General features: G+C 43.3%; 1 pseudogene; it reads left to right on the top strand.

The window, feature by feature from the left end:
* The first annotated feature begins 220 nt into the window (after positions 1-220).
* On the top strand, positions 221-4473 carry LOC119282817 (annotated as a pseudogene).
* The last annotated feature ends 6453 nt before the right edge of the window (positions 4474-10926 follow it).

Raw genomic sequence — 10926 nt, 5'->3', positions numbered from 1 at the left:
GATGGTGCTTTAAAGCCAGATGTTTTGAAGATGCAAATGTTTTATAAGTTATATGTATATGTGAGTGGTTCTTACACCAACAAATGTTGATTATACCTTGTCTGCTTTCTGTAGGTGCTGAGATCCCTATTCCGTTGCTACTGCGCTCCACAAGAGGACAATTCTTCAAAGCCGGCCTTTTCATTTTTACTACAATAATATAGCTTCTTGCCGCCATCCGATGGACAAAAGAAATGCTTCTGGCTCTGCTGAGGACATTACTGAGACACGGAACCATGGAAACTCTAGCCACAACCTTGAGGTCAGGATTCTTCGTTCTAGAGCCGCGAAGAAGCCACCTGGCAACTCAAAGGACACTCTTGCCAAACCAACTGCGAAAAGAATAAGAAGGAAAAGACCCACAAAGAGTGGTCCGAATGACGATTACTTGTCCAAAATTCGTAAGCAAATTAGATACTTTTGCAGTCGGATAAGCTATCGGCAAACTTTTTGTGAAGCATATGAAAATGAAGGCTGGAAAAATCAAAGGTTCACCACCTCTCTATTCATGTATTTGATTTAATATGCTGGCGATTTCTCCTGAATTCACCTTTGTGTTTCTAAAGAAAGTTTAATTTACTACTACTCCTTCCACTCCATTCCATTCTGTAAGTTTGAGATCTATTATGTACTCTTACCTTACAAAAATTCTGAATTCTAAGTCGTATTTAAACTAATAGACCTTACAAAGGGAATAGAGGGAGCAAACAAAACTAATACGACTTAGACTGCGATGTTACAACTAGAAAAGTGAAAAGTGACATGCTTACCGTCTGTACTTTTTTTTTCAGAAATACAGTCATGAGTCATGAGGTCTATATTCAGGTAGCTCTCCACTAATAGTTTGCAAAACGAAAGAACTAAAAGGGATTTTCCTTTTCAACTTTTTTTGCCACAATGGTATCCCATTACAGGCTTTGTCATTTTATCTCTGTGGATGTATTTATGTCTTCAGATATTATATTTCATTCATGTACATTTAAAATCTCCAAATGAGCCAGTTCCGATCAATTATTTAAGGTTCAATTAAAAAAACTAGACCAATAGCACTATCCCCTGTGGCATTCAAACTAAGAAACAACCCAGGGACTCACCTTGTGGAACCCAAAGCTCGAACGTGCGTGGTGTGTTGGGCGCACAGCCGACTGCATGCTACTAGACAGTTGGTCGATACCCCGTTCCAATTTAGGGTTCAATTAAATTGTTGTTCTTTTTTGACACGTTATTTCATCAAAGGTGCATGACCATGCTTTCTTTTCTTTGGATCGCATTCATGGTCAACAACACAGCTTACTGGATGTTCTTACTTGGGGAGTCCTTTCAGCGTTAGTTGCAATTTATAAATGTTATTCACCCATACATAAACATGCAGTGTGGAAAAGATAAGGCCCGAGAAGGAGCTTGAGCGAGCCAAGGCGGATATCGTGCGGTACAAATTAAGAATACGAGAAGCTTTACAGAATCTTGATCATCTTCTAACTATGGGGAAGCCAGATGAATCTTTGTTTGAATCTGAAAGAAAGATATCATTGGATGATGTATGTCAAGAAATTTTTCATTTCAATGTTGTGCTCAGTTATGCTTAATATTTTAATCAGTGGGTCCATGCTTCGCATCTTGCAGATTGTTTGTGCCACTTGTAGTTTGCAAGACGATGCACCAGATAATGACATCATTTTCTGTGACGGAACCTGCGACAGAGGGTTCCACCAGAATTGTCTAAACCCTCGTTTACTCACTGAAGATAGTAATATATGTTTTCCCAGTCTCTTGTGGTATCCTAGGTTCTTTTATTTCTGGTTTTAATTCATTCATGTGATCATTCGCTTTGTAGTCCCTGAAGAAGAATGGCTTTGCCCAGCCCTCCATGTGATTGCAAGACATACTGTATAGAATTAATAAAGAAATTCCAGGAGACAGATCTTTCGATTAAAGACTCTTGGGAGGTAATAGTTTCACTGTTACAAATACTTAACTCTTTCAAGGCCAATGATTTCAACTATATTTCACCATGATACTACATTATTTTTGCAGAAAGTATTTCCCGAGGCAGCTGCCTTGGCACACGGGCCTATGCAAAATGATGTACCTGAACTTCCATCGGACGATTCCGAAGATGATGACTTCAACCCCAATATAGTCGAAGAACATGTGGCTGGTAGCCCTATGGAAGAATCGTCTGAAGAGGATGGGGATGAATGTTCAGACTCTGATGACTCGAATTTCATCACCTCTTCTGATAATTTAGAAGATGTGAAGGAGGGAGAGAAAGTTGATGACCATGGATTACCTTCTGATGACTCGGAGGATGATGACTATGATCCAGCAGGGCCAGATTCTGATGAATATATTGAAGAGAAGCAAGATAACGCAGACTTCACATCAGACTCTGATGATTTCTGTGCTGACATTACGAAGTCTTGTCATAGGGATGAAGTTTCGTCTGGTCATAAGGTTGGAGGTCATACTAATGGCTTGGAAGGGGCCTCTGTTCGGCCTAGCAGATCAATGTCACATCTCACTACCAAAGATCTTGAGATCGGCCAGGATGCGATTTTACCATCAAGGAGACGGCAGGTTAAACCGTTGGACTACAAAAACCTTTATGATGTAAGCTCAACTTGCATGCATATCTTGACATTAATTTTGCTGATTTCTGTGGCCTTGCAAATACCTTTGGTATATAAATTTCTTTGTACTACCAATGCATGGCTGATTACTTTATTCAAAAATATAGTTAATTCCAATAGTTCCACTAAAGATTGAAAAAAACATTTATGGGGGTGATTAACATGATTACAATGTGATGACTGTAATAGAACATACATGTATACTTTGATAATGTTGGAATAGATGCGTAGCAGGTCTTGTCTTCCTTCGTTTTTCGTCATTTCTTTAAAATCTGTTTGGAACACAACACATGAAGTGATGCTGACCATTACCTCAAGTACCACTACTGTTGAGTAGAAATTACTAACTCAACTGTTGTGCATGGTGACAGTTTTTATGGTTTAGTAAATGATCAACACTCAGGTCCTGAAGTGCACATTCAGTCTCCGGAAAGCAAAATACAGCATGCTGTAAGGCCCCAACTTGCTTGTGTGCATATTTGAGCACCTATTATGATAATCCTTTTTGTCCTTGATGAATTTTTTGCTTATCTTTGTTTGCCTTGATGTCAACTGGGCGAAGTATTAATTTATTCATAAAATTAAAAAGCCACAATGGGAATGCTCAAAATGATTGGAATATGAGTTAAAGCATGCCTAATCGTACAGCCAACTGCTGGCTCTATGATGTTCCCATCTATAGTATCATCTATAGCTATCTCTTATAATCACCTTTCTCCATATTTGTTGTATTTTCCTAAGAGCACATGTTGCGGCAAGCTCTTGTATGAGATCATACGTCCATTAGTTTTTCATTTTTCTGTTAACTACTCCCTTATAATTTTGTGATGTTGTGCACATACATGTGTATTTCACTCACTTATAAACTTAGAATTTTTCTTCTTCATGTTGAAACCAAAAGCAGGCTTATGGGAAAGCACCATCTGGTTCGAGTTACGGTGAAGATTTGTCTAAGAAATGCACACCTGAAACTGAATTCACTCCACAAAGCCCTCAGCAAAGTTTGAATTGTTCGGTGAATTGGCAAAATACAAAAGAGCTGCCTACCCCTAACGGAAGCAGTACTACAGGTCGGAAGAGACACTATGGGATAATAATTAATCAGGTACAATGGCATTCTTTTTCCGATATCATTAGTTCTATAGTTTGATTCATCCGCAAGCACTTCACTGCATTTTATTTTTCGCAGAGGCTGCATGAGCAATTTAAAATACATGAATATCCTAGCCGTCTTGTTAAAGAAAGATTGGCACAGGAACTAGTTCTGACATTCCGTCAGGTTTGTACCTTTTCTTCATCAATTTCCAATTGCATGTACAGTTCTCTTGGCATTGAGCAAAACCCTGATTATGGCTTCTGCTAACAGGTTGAAAAATGGTTTGAAAATAGACGGCGTCACCTAAAAAAAGCATCTAACAAAAACAGCAATCCCATGGAAAACCTTAGCAGCAATGAGATGATGGTGGAAAATCCTAATGTATGCAAAAGTGATGCTGTGAATGACGATATGCCATCAGGAATTCTGAGTGAAGGTATCACAGAAGATGGTCCACTGAAGCAAGGCATTTGTGGTGGCATCAGAACAGATGCCAGCCCTCCAGATAGCAGTCAAAGATATACCTGCCATTATGAAAGGCGCCGAAATGGAGAGTCTTCCAGAGGGAATCATGGGAAGAATACTTCAAGCAGTGCTGGAACGCCAAAAGATAGTGGTGCAGAGTCTGCAGTTCTGGCTCTTGATGCTGTGGATGAGAAAAGAAGAAAGAAAATGTCGCGGCAGCTACAGAAGAGGAAGATTGCCTAATGACGTTTCTAGCTAATGATTTTGGGTCCTACAAGTCAAGCAATTCTTTCCTGAAATTCTTTATCCTGCGGTGGGAGCTTGCTTCGATATATCCGACCGCCCGCTAACAATCCTTATACTCCACCTTGTAAGTGAAAAAGAAAATTCTGCATGCGGCAACAGCGCACTGTTAGGGAGAGAAATGGAACACATTGTACGTTTGATTGTGCCTTGCATCACTGTTATTGTCTCCTTTAATATGATGTAGAATCATGTTCATGTGCTGTCACTGGTTGTGGTCGTTGTTGTGGCAGTTGTTGTTTACCTAGAAAAATGTGACTAGTAGTTTATTGCTCATATGAATTTTTGATGATATGTCAGTTGATCTCCTTGGTACTGTTTGTAATCTTCCCTTTTTGCGGGAAATATATGTTGTACTGTTTGTAAGGAGTATATTCTGGTTAAGACTTGAGACTTCCTTTTGATGATTTCCTCTTATCCCTTGTCTGCATCAGTTTTCACTTGTACTGTAAGCTATGTTTTCCTCTTGACATGTTTATGTTGACACGGTGTAAGTGAAAGTGAAGCCTTATTTGCGAAGCTGTGGTTGGTTGGGTTAGGCTGTTATGTTGATCTCCTCCCATGTGAGCCCAACGGCCCACCGGACCCTTGATCCACGCCCTGATCGGGGGCGCTCAACCCACCTATAGTTGACGGGTCCCTGTCACGCGGGCTATATAAAGAGGTGGGGGCCGGGGCACACACTACGAGGTTCGTCGCGCAGCCGCCAACCCCACCGACAAAACCTACCAATCTAGGTTAGCTCTGCAGTCCTTTTCTAGAAAAAGTATTAGCCCTGCAGTGACGGGAAGCACCGCCACCGCCGCTGCTCTCTCCACCACCGCAACTACTCTCTCATCGCCGCCACAACTCCTCCATAGCCAACAGCTCGGGCTCCTTGATCCAAGGAGAAGGTAGGGCTACCGGAAATCTCTAGCCCACTCCGATCCAGAGAATCCATCATAGGCGAGTGGGATCATAACTAGAAGTCGATGGGTGATTACTGTCCTCTCTATTCAGGAGGAGACGCAAGGCAGGGAAAGATAACAAGATTTGCTCCAGAAAGTCTTTGCGGTGTACTACGGACTGGAACGAATAATCATGCCGCATATATGGCAGTTGATAATGAGAAATTAACCATGAAATTAACCATATTCAAATAAAACTTAATCTTTGCTTTTTCCTCTAACCGACATGCGGTTGCCAACTCTTCCTCTACTGGAATCTGGGATTTCGCCAAGGTTTTTTGTCAAGTTCAATTTATCTGGAGCTCGGCATTGTGAAGTGTCTACTGAGTTTTCTGATAAATGGACTCAGCAGTGATGCTATACTCACCAAAGGGACTCGGCGACAAAAAGAAACTCAGCAATGTCGCACATTCGCCAAGTTAACCGTAAAGAAACTCGACAGTGTCCTAAGAGGTGGACCGCACGACCGTCCAGGTGATGGAGACGTGACATAGTCTAGGTTTGTCGGGTTTCCTCAAAAGGAATCTCGACAATGTTATTGCCCTTTTCTCTACTAGGGAAAAGCCTAGCGGTACCGCAAGTCAAAGGCCTAGCAGTAGCGCGGGCCGTTGCGCTACTGCTATGGCGCTATAGCTAACTTTTAGTAGTAGCGCGTGTCGGCTCACGCTACTACTATCTATAGGTAGCAGTAGGCAGTAGCGCGTTTTATGAAACCGCTCTATTGCTAATAGCTGCAGCGTCCCAATTTAAAGATCGCTACTGCTTAGTACTCGTTGCTGCTAAAAACATACCCCATGCTGCTGTTATTAGTTTCTGAAAAAAAAAATTGCTGCATATTTCCTTTGTATTTTTACATGTTTTATAAAATAGTCTCTAGCATATCATACACATACAAATCTAATCATATCATACAGATACAAATAGTCTCATCAAATCATGTCCTCATCATAATCATCATCCTACACAAATGATGTCTCTCGTCATCATCTCGAAATAGCGATACAAGTTATGACATGTCTCGATTATTCGGAACTACATCATCATCCATCTAAACAATGATATAGAAGAGAAGAGCTATCACTATGAGGTGTATCAACTTCAGATCATCTCCATCGTCGGGCTTTTTTCTCTCCGCGTGCCAATGCAGGAGCTTTGCTTCTTTAGCATCTACGAAATAACGTTGCAGATGGGGAGTGATCGGGAAGTACGATACAACTCTTTAGGGAGATTTCTTTCATGCCTTCTTGTATTGAGAATCATTGCACACCGGACATCTGGTTTTTTGTGTGCTCCTTCCGATAAATGGCGCAATCGTTGATGCATGCATGGTATCTAATGTGTGTCAGATCAAGAGGGCACACGACCTTCTTGGCCTCATCCACACTAGTAGAACATAGATTCCCCGCGGGAAGAACCTTATTTAGGTACTTGAGAAGCCCATCGAGGCTTATGTGAGTCCATTTGTTTCTAGCCTTCGTCTTTAGAAGTTCGAGTGTAAAACTCAAGCAGGTCACCTCGGGATCACAATCATTATACAATGGATTGTTTCAGTCTACCTCCAGTTGCTCCAGCTTGGCCTCCTCCCTAGAAGCAGCTAAGTCGGTACTCGTCTTCTTACGACGAAGGTCTCGAATATGAGGCTCCCGCACGATTGAACTTAATTAGTAGCGACGAAGGTTGCGGCGTGTCCACGTCTTCTCCGCCGCCATATCCGGCCTCTTCTCCGCCGCCATGTCCGCCCCTTCTCTGCCACCATTATGGGTCATCTCTTCGTCTAGCCCCATGTCGTCATTGGCTACCCCACCGGCGTCCTCATCATCATCATCTTTAATTATCCATCGAGTATAGCCATACATGAAACCAGTCATGAGCAGGTGTGCCTTCAAACAACCATCGTTATAGGAGTCGATCCAAATTCCTCCTTTGCATCTTCGACACAGACATAAAATATATGTCTGGTTATTTTCATTCATGTCCTACACCGCCGATCCCAACTACCTTTCCAATATCGTTCCACTGACCATCATGATCGCCTAGATGGTAATAATAAGCAAATTGATTATAAAAATGCATGCATACATCAAAGTCATATCAAAATTCGGCATGACCTTCCCTAAAAATAGAACATATAGAGTTTGCCCGAAATTTGCCGAAACAGAAACAAATCAACATTTTGGCAAAACATAAGAAACTCAAGCATAATTCGGCAGCAACTCATGCCACACGCACAATTTCCATCATATCGCCCAATTAGGTCATATCGCGCGCGTGCGTGCGCGCACACACACACACACATACACACACATTTCCATACATGCAAAGCACAAAATTTTACTCATCTATCTCGAGATATAGATCGAGCACAGTGATGAGGACTCGATTGATGTTGCCACACACCTAGCTAGTGATCAAAAGTCGACAAAGATTACTTCTTGACATGGCTAGATCAAGTTAGAGAGGTAGATAGGTCACTTCACTAAATGGGTAGATCTACCTAGCTAGTTGGGGAAGGAGATGGCTCTAACTAGTGGAGGAGGAGGAAAACTGAGGAAAAGAGAAAGGGGTTGCATTAATGGAGGTGGTGTAGCTAGCTAGGGGCATTAAAAAGAGAGAAGAGAGGTTGAAGAAAGAGAGTAATGGGGGGAGAAAGTAGTGAGGAAGAAACAAAGTGTGGGAGAGAGGAGGGATATTTAAAAGTGAAGGAAGCGAGGGGGGGAGGGGAGGGATAGAAAAGGTGGTTGTTGTGCCTTAGCACCAACGTGGGTAGGGAAAACATGCTACTGCTAAAGAGCTAGTAGTAGCACGGTCATGCCAAACGCGCTGCTACTAAGTGGGGCCCGCCATGTGGCACAGTACATACTTTAGTTGCGGCGGTGTTCCTAGATAACGTGTTACTGCTATATTTTTAGCAGTACACTACTAGGGGAAAGGCTATCAGTAGCGCGCGTATTAGGTGTATTAGTAGAGCGGGGCACCACGCTACTGATACGGCGCTATAGCAACATGTATCAGTAGCGCGTGCTGACCCATGCTACTGCGGTACATGGCTAGCAGCAACGAGCTTTAGCACAATGCGCTACTGCTAATATATGTAGCGCTTTAATCTAGGGCGCGCTACTAGTAAGAGCGCGCTGCTGCTAACTCTACTCCCCTGGCTACTGTTAGTTTTATTATTATTATTATTTCCTGCATATTTGTTTTGTATTCGAACAGGCTTTATATAATCATCTTTGGCATATCATACAGATACAAATGTAATCATAGCATCAAATCATGCCATCATCATAATCATCATCCAACACAAAGTTCGGGTCGTGCATGGTAGCAGGAAGCTGCGGGAGTAAACAAAGAAAGCCCTAGGTTCAGATCGACCTCATTCACTAAATCCCCAGTTCGCTAACCCTAACCCTAGCTATCTAAAGAACTGACCTTGATAATGCCATCACAGGAGGAGGTGACGTTCACCACTGATTCCTCACTGGTCTCGCCATCATTCCACGACACCAAGGGGCGGCGGAGCAGCAGAACGACGACCGGCGTTGGGGCGGCGGTGGTGGGGGAGAAGAAAAGAGAGTGAGAAGAACAGAGTGAGGAGCCAGATGCGAGAGATTAAGGCAACGAGCCGGTTAGATGCAGGCTTGACCGAGACGGCGCGCCCGTTGCCACTGTAGCGCCGTCACATGGCGTGAGCTCGTGGGCGTTACGCCATGTCATCATAAAAGGCCCCACCTGTCATAATAGTGCTTAAAAGGCCCGAACGGAAGGTTAGGTGTTCTCTTCAAATGATTAGGCGCGGAATCAGTGTTTTTTGCAAAAGAATCGTAGAAGAGTCTTTTCTGCAACCCTAGGCTTCAATGTGGTGGTTTTTTGCTATTCACTCAGCTTTACTCAGGAGGCGGCGGGTGAGCCATAAAGATTTCAGCGATGGACGCATTTGTCCTGCAATTATCCTCCTTGTAGCATGACCACAAAACAAGGTATAGTGAGTCGGTCTCCATCCTGCCCACGACACGAAAAAACGGAGGGCAAGGCTTGCTTGAGCGCTTCCAGGGGCGACGAGGCGCCAGCCAAGTCGGCTGGTGCGAAGACGAAACATGAAGACACTGGATGAACAAGCGATTTCCCTGGTAGTGGCGGCTCCCACGCAATGGCATGCCAGCTTTTTAAAACAGGACATCAGGATCCCATGACGAACCGTGGATGGCGAATTCGAGACTACTCAAATGAATGTTGCAGGCGTACACCAAAGATTACAACATCTGCACCGTCATGTTGATAGATGTTTGCCCGACGGTGGGTGCCAACTGTCGTGTATATAGTCTTAACAATATTACGGGGTTATGTATGTAGCGACAATTGTATCTATTGAGCAATGCTAATGGAAGTATGCACAAGGAATTATACTGATTTGGGCCCTGCACTACAACACGGATAAGGTTACGAGGCATAATAAAATGCCTCTGTATGAGTTGAAAACGCCTTCAATTCTCTTTCGAGGCATTTACCAAAAACGCTAGAGTTGATCACGAAGGGAAAGAGCAATGAAGGCATTTTACAATAACGCCTCCAAAGATGTTTCATCCACGGCGTTTTTAAGAAACGCCTCCGAAGCTCCCTGGCAATTTCAGATAGCGCCGCTAAGTGTAAAAAACTCATCAGCCGTTTTCCATGTACACCCCTCCCGCTACCAGGCTGGCTAGCTGCTTATTATTCTAAAGCTGGGCCTCTAACACACCTAGATCCTAATCTGATCTGCACTGGTAGGGATCGGACTGGACGATTAATTGAAAACTATGCTATATATCCTCTCAGCTGGATGTCTAAGTAGTTGTGCAACTGTGCACACATTTCTCCCTTTTAAACACGTCCGACTCTTGTTGGCTAAGCGGTATGGGACTAAATTAATCGGTTGTGTAGAAAGCTCAGCTGGGAACGAAAAATCTTAGTTAAATGGCAATAGCATGATTCGAACCAGGACCGATCGCTGCTAGCCTCACATTCACGACCAGTAGAACTAATGCGAAGTTGTGATTTACTACGGAATCAATATCATAAATACTATCGAAGATTTCGTTGTCATCAACCTCCAGCCGCTGCTGTCGCTAACGTCCCCAGTCCCCACCAGGAACTTTCACGCCACCTTAGACAAGTGAACAATTCTTCAGTTCCCTGGAGCCTTGCAGTAGTCAGATTCTTTCGAACCAAATTCCACAGAATCTGCAGACTAGCATTGTCCCCCGATCAAAAATCATTATGCAGCTCATCTCCGATATGCCAATGATCTCATCGGCGGCGGATTGAATGACGACGGCCAAGCAGCACAGCCCAGAGAGAGACTCATGCAAGCTTGAACACTGACGGTCGCGCTGCAGCAGTACAGCAACCCACATCAACCGCAGTATGTGACCAGTTTGCCGCTGCCGGCCCTGCCACGCTGCATCAATCA

The sequence above is a fragment of the Triticum dicoccoides genome, chromosome 3B (genome assembly GCF_002162155.2).
Source record: "Triticum dicoccoides isolate Atlit2015 ecotype Zavitan chromosome 3B, WEW_v2.0, whole genome shotgun sequence".
NCBI lineage: Eukaryota > Viridiplantae > Streptophyta > Magnoliopsida > Poales > Poaceae > Triticum > Triticum dicoccoides.
The sequence above is the reverse complement of the archived record's forward strand: the minus strand, read 5'-3'. Positions and strand labels throughout refer to the sequence as shown.